At 41.3% G+C, this 8,228-nt stretch overlaps 1 long non-coding RNA gene across 1 annotated transcript; it reads left to right on the forward strand.

Moving 5' to 3' along the window:
- Positions 1–3,379: 3,379 nt before the first annotated feature.
- On the forward strand, positions 3,380–5,128 carry LOC143616826 (uncharacterized). Its single transcript, XR_013150727.1, has 2 exons — positions 3,380–3,416; positions 3,539–5,128. It is a non-coding gene; the product is annotated as an uncharacterized LOC143616826 (long non-coding RNA).
- Positions 5,129–8,228: the final 3,100 nt, after the last annotated feature.

Raw genomic sequence — 8,228 nt, forward strand, 5'->3', positions numbered from 1 at the left:
TTGAGCTTATGCTCCGCCTTACTTCGGGGTACACCAGTCATGTCAGCTGGTGCCCACGCAAAGATGTCAGTGTTTTTCTGCAGTAAGCGTTTGAGTAAGGTGCGGGTGGGATCAACGATTGTTGGTCCAATGGTAACGGCCTGGTCGGGGTATTTGCCATTGAAGGCCCATTTTTCTGGTTCAGTGATGGTTGGTTTAGCCTTTTTCGGTTTGGGTTTAGATGAAACAGATGCAATGCATACCTGGGGAATGCCAGAGATCATTGCTACACCCTCAGCTGTTGGCCATCCCATCATGCCATGGACTGAAGATACCACGGCGTTGAATCTTGCCATCCCGTCTCTTCCGAATAGGATGTCGTACGTATGATGTGGCTTTTTCATTACGACAAAATCCACGTCTTCTGTGCGTGAATGATTCCCATCAGTAAGAGTAACGGGGAAAGATAGGATACCCAGGGGTGTTTCTGTTCTTCCGTCAAACCCTTCCATTGAAGCGTAGACCGTTTCCAAGCGTTCTTTGTCTTCATCATCCAGCTTATCAAAGAACTGTCTGTACATCACTGTCGACGAAGCGCCGTTGTCAGCAAGAGTGCGTGAAGTGATGTAGTGCCCCAGCTGGCTTCTGATGACGATGGGGCCTTCTTTGCTGGGGCCTCCTGGCACTCGCGGGAAGCGCACCTCAGCTTCTTTCCACGCGCATGGTTCTGCCACCCGTCTTTTTCTTCCTCTGACCTTGCCATGAACCATGTTGATGCTGATATCGACGGGCTTTCGTCCGTTACCTCTGTACCGGTTGTCATTCCTTCCTCCCTTCCTGATCGATGCCACAAGATGTGCAAGCCTTCCGTCCTTGACAAATGTCTCAATAATATCCTTCAAGGATGTGCACTCTTCAGTACCATGATCCTTTGTCCCTTGGAAATCACAGGATTTGCTTTGATCCGCATTAGGTTTCTGCCGGATCAATGGGGCTTTAGGCCATGGCAATTTTTCCGTGGCAAATATCTCCGTGACGCTCTTCGTGAGTGGCGTCCACCGGTGTTTTCGGTTTGAAGGGTGTGTGTTGTCCCTTCCGCCAACAAGAGGGCGAGAGCTGGATGAGGTGTCAAAGTTTACCCTTGACTGCCAAATACCTAGCCTCCTCTTTTTGTTCTGCCGGGTGATCCGGACATTGTTCTCTCTGGTCCTCTGCGTGTAGAGGTGTGTACTCTGGGGAAGATCTCTTCCCAGTTGCTTTTCCGTCTCGGCAAAGCGCTTTGCCGCCGTCATGATGGCATCCCAAGTTGATGGCATGCCATCCTTACCCGTCAATGTGCGGATAAGTTCTGGGTATTCGGCGCCTTGGATGAAGGCGGCGCGGACCAGATCTTCACTTATGTTGCCGAGACTAAGCTTTTTGGAGTTGAAGCGAGTGATGAAGTCTAGTAGAGATTCATCCTCCTCTCTCACGCAGTTAAGGATCGTCCACTGCTCTTCAGTGTACTTCCTCTGTTGGCTGAAATGCTGGCTGAACTTGTTCTGAAAGTCCGCCCAGTCATATATGTGGTGGATCGGTAAACGATCGAACCATGCCCTGGCCGCATCCGACCAGAGTCATCTGGAACATGTAGCACCACGTGGGTTCCGTCCAGTTGCTGACGGTAGCCCCCGCAATGAACCTGTTCAAATGGTCGTCTGGGTCGGATAGACCATCGTAAGTGCCAATGTTGGACATTTGTTTGGCACTTCTCGGGGCGATTGCTTCCGCAATGTCCCTTGCGAACTTTGACTTCCCTGCATTTGTAGCAGTTGGTCTAAAGGTTTTGGAAAAGTCACGCGGGTTTCTTTCCACGATTGGTTTTAAAGGCTTCCCCAAAATTCCTTTTTGGTTGGACGTCCGTTTCCTTACGCTTCCCTTTCGCCTTATGGCGAGGGTTCGCGTCGGTGTCGGATTCCAATTCGTCGTCTGAGTACTCGCAGTCACTGCTCATATTGAGGTGTTGGCGAGTACTGGCGAATTCGTCAGCCTGTTGGACTGAACGCAAGCGTTCGTCCAATTCGGCTCGGAATTCTCTTTGCCGTGCTTCGGCCCACGCCTTCACTTGATCTAGTGTTTGGCGAGGAACCTTCGTTCGTTTTTCCAGTTGGGTATCGGAGAACCCCAATGGAATATTTACTCCACTTGCCCCGGCTTGGGTAGACGGGGTAGTGTTCGTAAGTATTGTATAACCGCCGGTGTTCCCCCCAGTTGCTGGGGTTGTTACCGGGGTTTCTTGGTCGGTTACTGGCTTTTGAACCGGAGTAACGTTAACCATTTCTTTAGAAATTGTGAAAAAACTAAAGTAGTTCTAGCTTTTATACACGGATGGCGCCAATGAAGAAACACTAAGTGACCCTGTACAGATTATAGATAATCTGGGGGTTAAGTAATGTTTCCCACGGATGAGGTCTAGCTGAGAAGGCTGTTCTTCAGGAGACCTGCAAAACAAACACCGTAAGCTCGTCACTGAGAAGGGGGGGGTTCCTCCTTGTGACCACCCTCCGGCGTGAGAATCAGACTAGGTTGCTCTGAATATAAGGGTATATTAAGAGATTGCTAGATAACTGGATAGCAGATGATCTTACCATTCCAAGATATTGGAGTATTTATAGCCGAAGGTAGGTTTCCTAGAAGGTACAGCCGGCTGAATAGTATTCCTGTTCAACCAACAGTGGACTATGCACAGGCCATACTGGTTGGTGGGTAGGTTACGGCCAACAGTAACAAAGTCGGCTGCACTATTCCACCAACTGTAGATTATGCACGTCCCACTTACTGTGGATTGTACGCAGGCCATGCTGGTTGGTGAATAGGTTACGGCCAACAGTAACACTATTCCACCAACTGTAGGCCGCGCATGCTCCTCAGTAAGGGTTGGTGAGTAGGCAGCGGCTAATAGTGACAAACAGTACTAGAGGGTGCTCCTCCTCGCCCTGTTGTCGATGAGCTGTCACCCTGTGATTGGCTCATGGGCTGTTCTGGTCAGATCGTCTGTCCTATCCATACCTTGGTAGGTATGGTACAAAAGATCTTTCAGAATCAGACTGGCTCATTTAGGCGGGATTGTTCCCGCCTTGCTCATTCCTTCATGTGACTACTGAAGTAGCTAGTGTCTTGTGCGTGTAGCCCTGCTGTCTGCGGGTAGCCTTCCCTGATGGCTTGTATCCGCAACTGCGGGAACAGGCGGGGTACTTCACCATTGGGAGGCTTTCCCTGCGTGTTCAGCTTGTGTACTGCGCGTAAGATCCTATGAGCATGGTGGGTCCTGCGGGAGCAGATGGCCTTTGCGCAGACGTCCCTGTTCAAGGTGAGTCTTGCGGGACCAACTGGTCTCTGCTGGGACCTACCTCTTCAAAGACCCTGAGGAGCCTAAGAATTTTCGAAAGACGATACAGGTCAGGATCATTCAAAATATTAGTCTTCTTTTGCAATTTTTATGGTATTTTAACAAGGTCACAAGCACTCATACGTCCCGTTTGCAATTATTTGACTCAAATTGATTAGCTTATTTTTGCAGAGGATTCTCAATGTTCAGTACTCGATTCCGTCCTATGTTCATATATCCACCGGGTGCCGCCAATTGATGGCCAAAATCTTTGTAGCCGATCCCGCAAAGGTCTGTATACTATATGTGTTACATTTTCATATATTTATGCATACTCGATGAGGTGTCAATAGCCTGTAAACAAACCAAACTTTCAATGTACCGTTTGGCGGGAAGGTCATTTATTTAATAAACAAACGGACACGAACCAAAATTTTGGTTTATTTAGTTAAACGAATGAACATGAACACATCTTGTTCGTGCGTTTGCAGTCATTTATGTTTGTTATTTTACGTTTGTTTTGGTTCGTTCGTTTATGTTCGTTAATATATTCATTTGAAAATTTTAGGCCCATTACAATTTTTCTAGCTTTAATAACTTTTTTGGCCCAAATTTGTTGTTAACATTTACTTTTAATTGGTTTTAGCTCAGTTATGTTCGTATGTTTTCGTTCATGAACAGTTTGTTTATATTGTGAATGAATGAGCATAGGCGAACACGAACACAAACGCTTGCATTTTTGTTAATATATTCATTGAAATTTTTAGGCCATTACATTTTATTCTAGTTTAAATAACTTTTTAGGCCCAATAGGTGTTTACATTTACTTTAATTGGTTTTAGATCAGTTATGTTCATTCATTTACGTCCGTGAACAGTTCATTTACATGAATGAACAAATATATAACACAAATACAAGCGCGTTCATTTTCTTAACGAACGAAGACAAACAGCAAAACCCTGTTTGTTTAGTTGTTCGTGTATATGGTCGTTTTTTTTGCTTAAAGTTAACGAATGAACATGCTCCGTTCGTGTTCGGTCGGTTAGTTTACAAGCCTAGGTCCGTTTACTTATAAAAAGACAAAAAAGAAACGGGTTAATTGATAGAAATAGTCAAATTGGTCAAAACTCACCTAAAGTGTATTTTCAACTAATTAAAAAGTTAGATTATATAACTTTTGTTGTCATATTTGCCCAAAGCCCGTTTTGACCCGTAACCCAACCCACATGTTCGTGGCTGACTTTGTAAATGCCATTACTTTTTGTTTGTTTAAACATCATCACTTTGTAACTAACTGATATTATGGGGTATAATTCCCTGCAACGTGGAACAGCGGATTACCATGGAAGAGATTAGGAACCACGAGTGGTTTATGAGGAACCTTCCCGGAGGCCTAGTTAATGAGAATGCAATGGATCAGTTTGGGGGACCTGACCTACCGGCCTAAAGTGTTGATGAGATCATGCAGATAATTGCTGAAGCAACTATCCCTGCGGCCGGGGCCAACAACCTCAACCAGTACCTCACGGGCAGCCTGGACATTGATGATGACATGGACGAGGATCTGGAAAGTGATCCAGACCTCGATATTGACAGCAGTGGGGAGATTATATACGCGATGTGAGTTTTACATACACGTCTTTGTAACTGATCATCATATGCCACGAAACGCCAACTTGTGTTTATACTTGTATTGTACTCATAAGTCATAAAATGATAGTTAGTTGTTGTATAAGTGACTGAGGTGTTATGGTTCTATGAACTCTAGCTCTTTGCTTCTTTGTTTTTCTGCCTTTCGTTTTGCCATTGCAAGCGGCCCGACTCGACCCTGCTCATTAGGCTTATGGAAGTGTTGTGTTAAAGCTTATGGATTTATAAAAAAATGTTATTGCTCCAAAATGTATTTTTAAGTTTTCCTTTTATGAAGTTTATGGTATTCTGCTTATAGAAAAAATGCTATTTTGTAAAGAACAAAAAATATATATATAAATAATATTTTACTAAATTCTGTTAAAGTGCTAATTGACAAATTAGAAAGGTATAAAACTAATATTTCCAAATGACAAATAATAAAATTTAAATATCTCATTGTGTTATATTTGTATGATTATGCTATGATTTCATGCCTTGACAATATGGTCGTGTTCGTGTATTAACTTGTAATCATGTCATCATCATCATCATCATCATCATCATCATCATCGTACTCAGTATATACCACCAATAGCAAAGCTATGGTAGGGTCTGAGGAGGGTAAGATGTAACTTGTAATCATGTATAATCTCATATGTGAATACCATCTTGTATCTATTTTGTAGCTCGTATATTGTCATTAACGCCAGTTATAGCCGCAACTGTATCTTTTGAAGCCAATCATTTTGAATGTTAACATTTATACCGCTTAAATCCATCACGTTGATTTAGAGAGACAATACAAATGAAATGATACACACGATTCATGTCATTGGTTGTTCGACTGTGTCAAGTTATTACAATCTATGAAAGATAACTCAGACTAGTTAATTTTGACATTGGGTTATTTATTTTGATAAATTGACGATCCCATGAAGGGGCGGATCTATATAAGGCTTAGGGGTAGCTCGGGTTACCCCTTAACTTTGTCGGTGAAGTGTAAAATTAGTGTAATTTTTTTCCTTTTTTATCTTATTTATGTATAGGTTACCCCTGAGTAACTATTAGGATACCCTTAGAGACAAAGCAGACCTAAAACGAACTTGGGCTCAGAAAACTTCCGATGTATTTCCGGTGAATTTGAGAAGATGATGGGAGCTTAAAGTGGAGGACTAGAGGTTGAAGAAGATGTTTAAAAAGTGTGAATTAAATATAGAAAATGGGTAAATGATAAGTTTAGTGAGTGTAGGTGTAAAAGTAAAGTCAGATATAGGCTAGTATTATCAATAGTCAACTTTTTGCCTTTTTTTATTATTTAATATTTTCTTTTTCAGTACTAGTTAAACTATTTCCTTTCAACAAGTAATTTTAATCACTACCCCCACTACTAGATTGTTTTCATTCTAATTTTAAGAGGAAACTCACCTATAGCCTATAGGTGAAAAATCGAAGTATTTGGATGACTCATCATAATCATTTGGACTAGAAATAATTAACTAGTCAAATAAGATACATATTGATAAACCAAATTTTGGCTTCTTTTTGGGTTGAATATATATATATATATATTTTACTTTACTGATTATCGTTTTTTAGTTGATGTTTTTAGTTGATGATTTATGAATATTCAATGATGTTTTCCTAATGCTTACTATGTATAGAAATAATGTTTATAATATATAAACATATTCTTTCTATGAAATAAAAAGCTAGATGAATAGATGATTATATGAGATACAAATATGATTCGACCCATTCACGGTCGGTCAATGATCCAAATAGCCATTTGAAAGATAAAATATGATAGGTCAATGATCCAAATAGTCATTCAAAAAATAAAATATGAGCAGGTGGTTTATGGGCCCTCAATGATACAAATGAAAATATGATTCGACCCGAACCAATTAGTTTATTAGGCATGCATCTGGTGTTAAAATCTAATCCCTATGAAAAAATTTATGGATCCGCTATCGCCCCTCCGTTCAAGACAAAATTCTAGGTTACCCCTGAGATTTTTTTCTAGATCCGCCACTTATTCCCATGAGACCTATTTTGAAAATTATACCTAAATTCTTAACGTAATAAAAGCCATATTTGAAGTTATTAGAAAACATAAGAAACGTGGTGTGTCACTGCTATATGGTTGCTTAAAACATATCACACCGTCTAGTGTTTCTTGGCAAACTAACGAGACGACTGTGAGTGTTACATATTAATTTGGTTATAGTTAAGAGTTTAGTTAACTATGTCTTAAGATTATATGAGTATAAATTGTAAAATTTTAATAGTCAGAGTACGTCCATAAGATGTCTATAATCAGGGTAACATAATTACATTTTGTTAAATAACTATACATTCAAATCAAATGTAAGATATGGCGTCAATTGTGATGGCCTAAATTGCTCTTTAGTTTGACATCATTTAGACACCAATGATTGTTTAATATGAGAGCACGGCATTTTATGTCGAGTGTATCCCCTTTCATTCACCTTGTGACACTTGACAGGGGCGGAATCGCGGGGGGGAGGGGGGGAAGGGGTGTTGGTAATTTTCATGTTAGGGTTTCCCTATATATACATAGCCATGTTGGGGTTATTGTATAAGTGAGAGGGATTATTGTATTCAAGTTTTGTGTTGGTTTCTTGATTATAATAATACGGGAGTTTACCCTAAATATTGTGTGCTCGTTTGTGTTTCCGTTATCAATTTGTTCTTGAAGGGGGTCTATAAGCACTCCGACCATTAGAATTGGTTAGAACTTTATGCATCAAACTGAGACTTTTCTATATAAAAACATAATTTGGACCCTCTAGTTGTAGCCATTAAAGAAGAGAGCCTTATGATGAGTTGATGACCCCCGATAAAGAAGTCATGGTTTCACCACTGCCTTGTGATAGTATATTATCATCATCTATTGTGTATGTGATGTTGTCGTCTCTCCATTAGTTGTAAGACCATGCGTGGTCAAAACTAGGCACACCCGGACATTTTACGTCATATGGCGCTTAGTCAGCGTTTGGACATTTTGCAAAAAGTGGGTGTAGTGGGAAAAAGACCCCAAAACGCTTCTCTCTCTCTCTCTCTCTCTCTCTCTCTCACACACAAAACCCTCAAAATTTATGCCATGTATGTGTTTTGTAGGAAACGCTTGGCCCAATACGCCAAGCCAAAAAGTCGGGGGGGGGGGGGGGGAGGTTGCCCCTGCGTTTTGGAAGGAAGACGCCACAAAATGCCATGAGTGCGCATAGTC

The sequence above is a fragment of the Bidens hawaiensis genome, unplaced genomic scaffold (assembly GCF_021521415.1).
Source record: "Bidens hawaiensis isolate Kalapana, Puna unplaced genomic scaffold, B.hawaiensis_p1.1 tig00049924_1, whole genome shotgun sequence".
Taxonomy (NCBI): Eukaryota; Viridiplantae; Streptophyta; class Magnoliopsida; order Asterales; family Asteraceae; genus Bidens; species Bidens hawaiensis.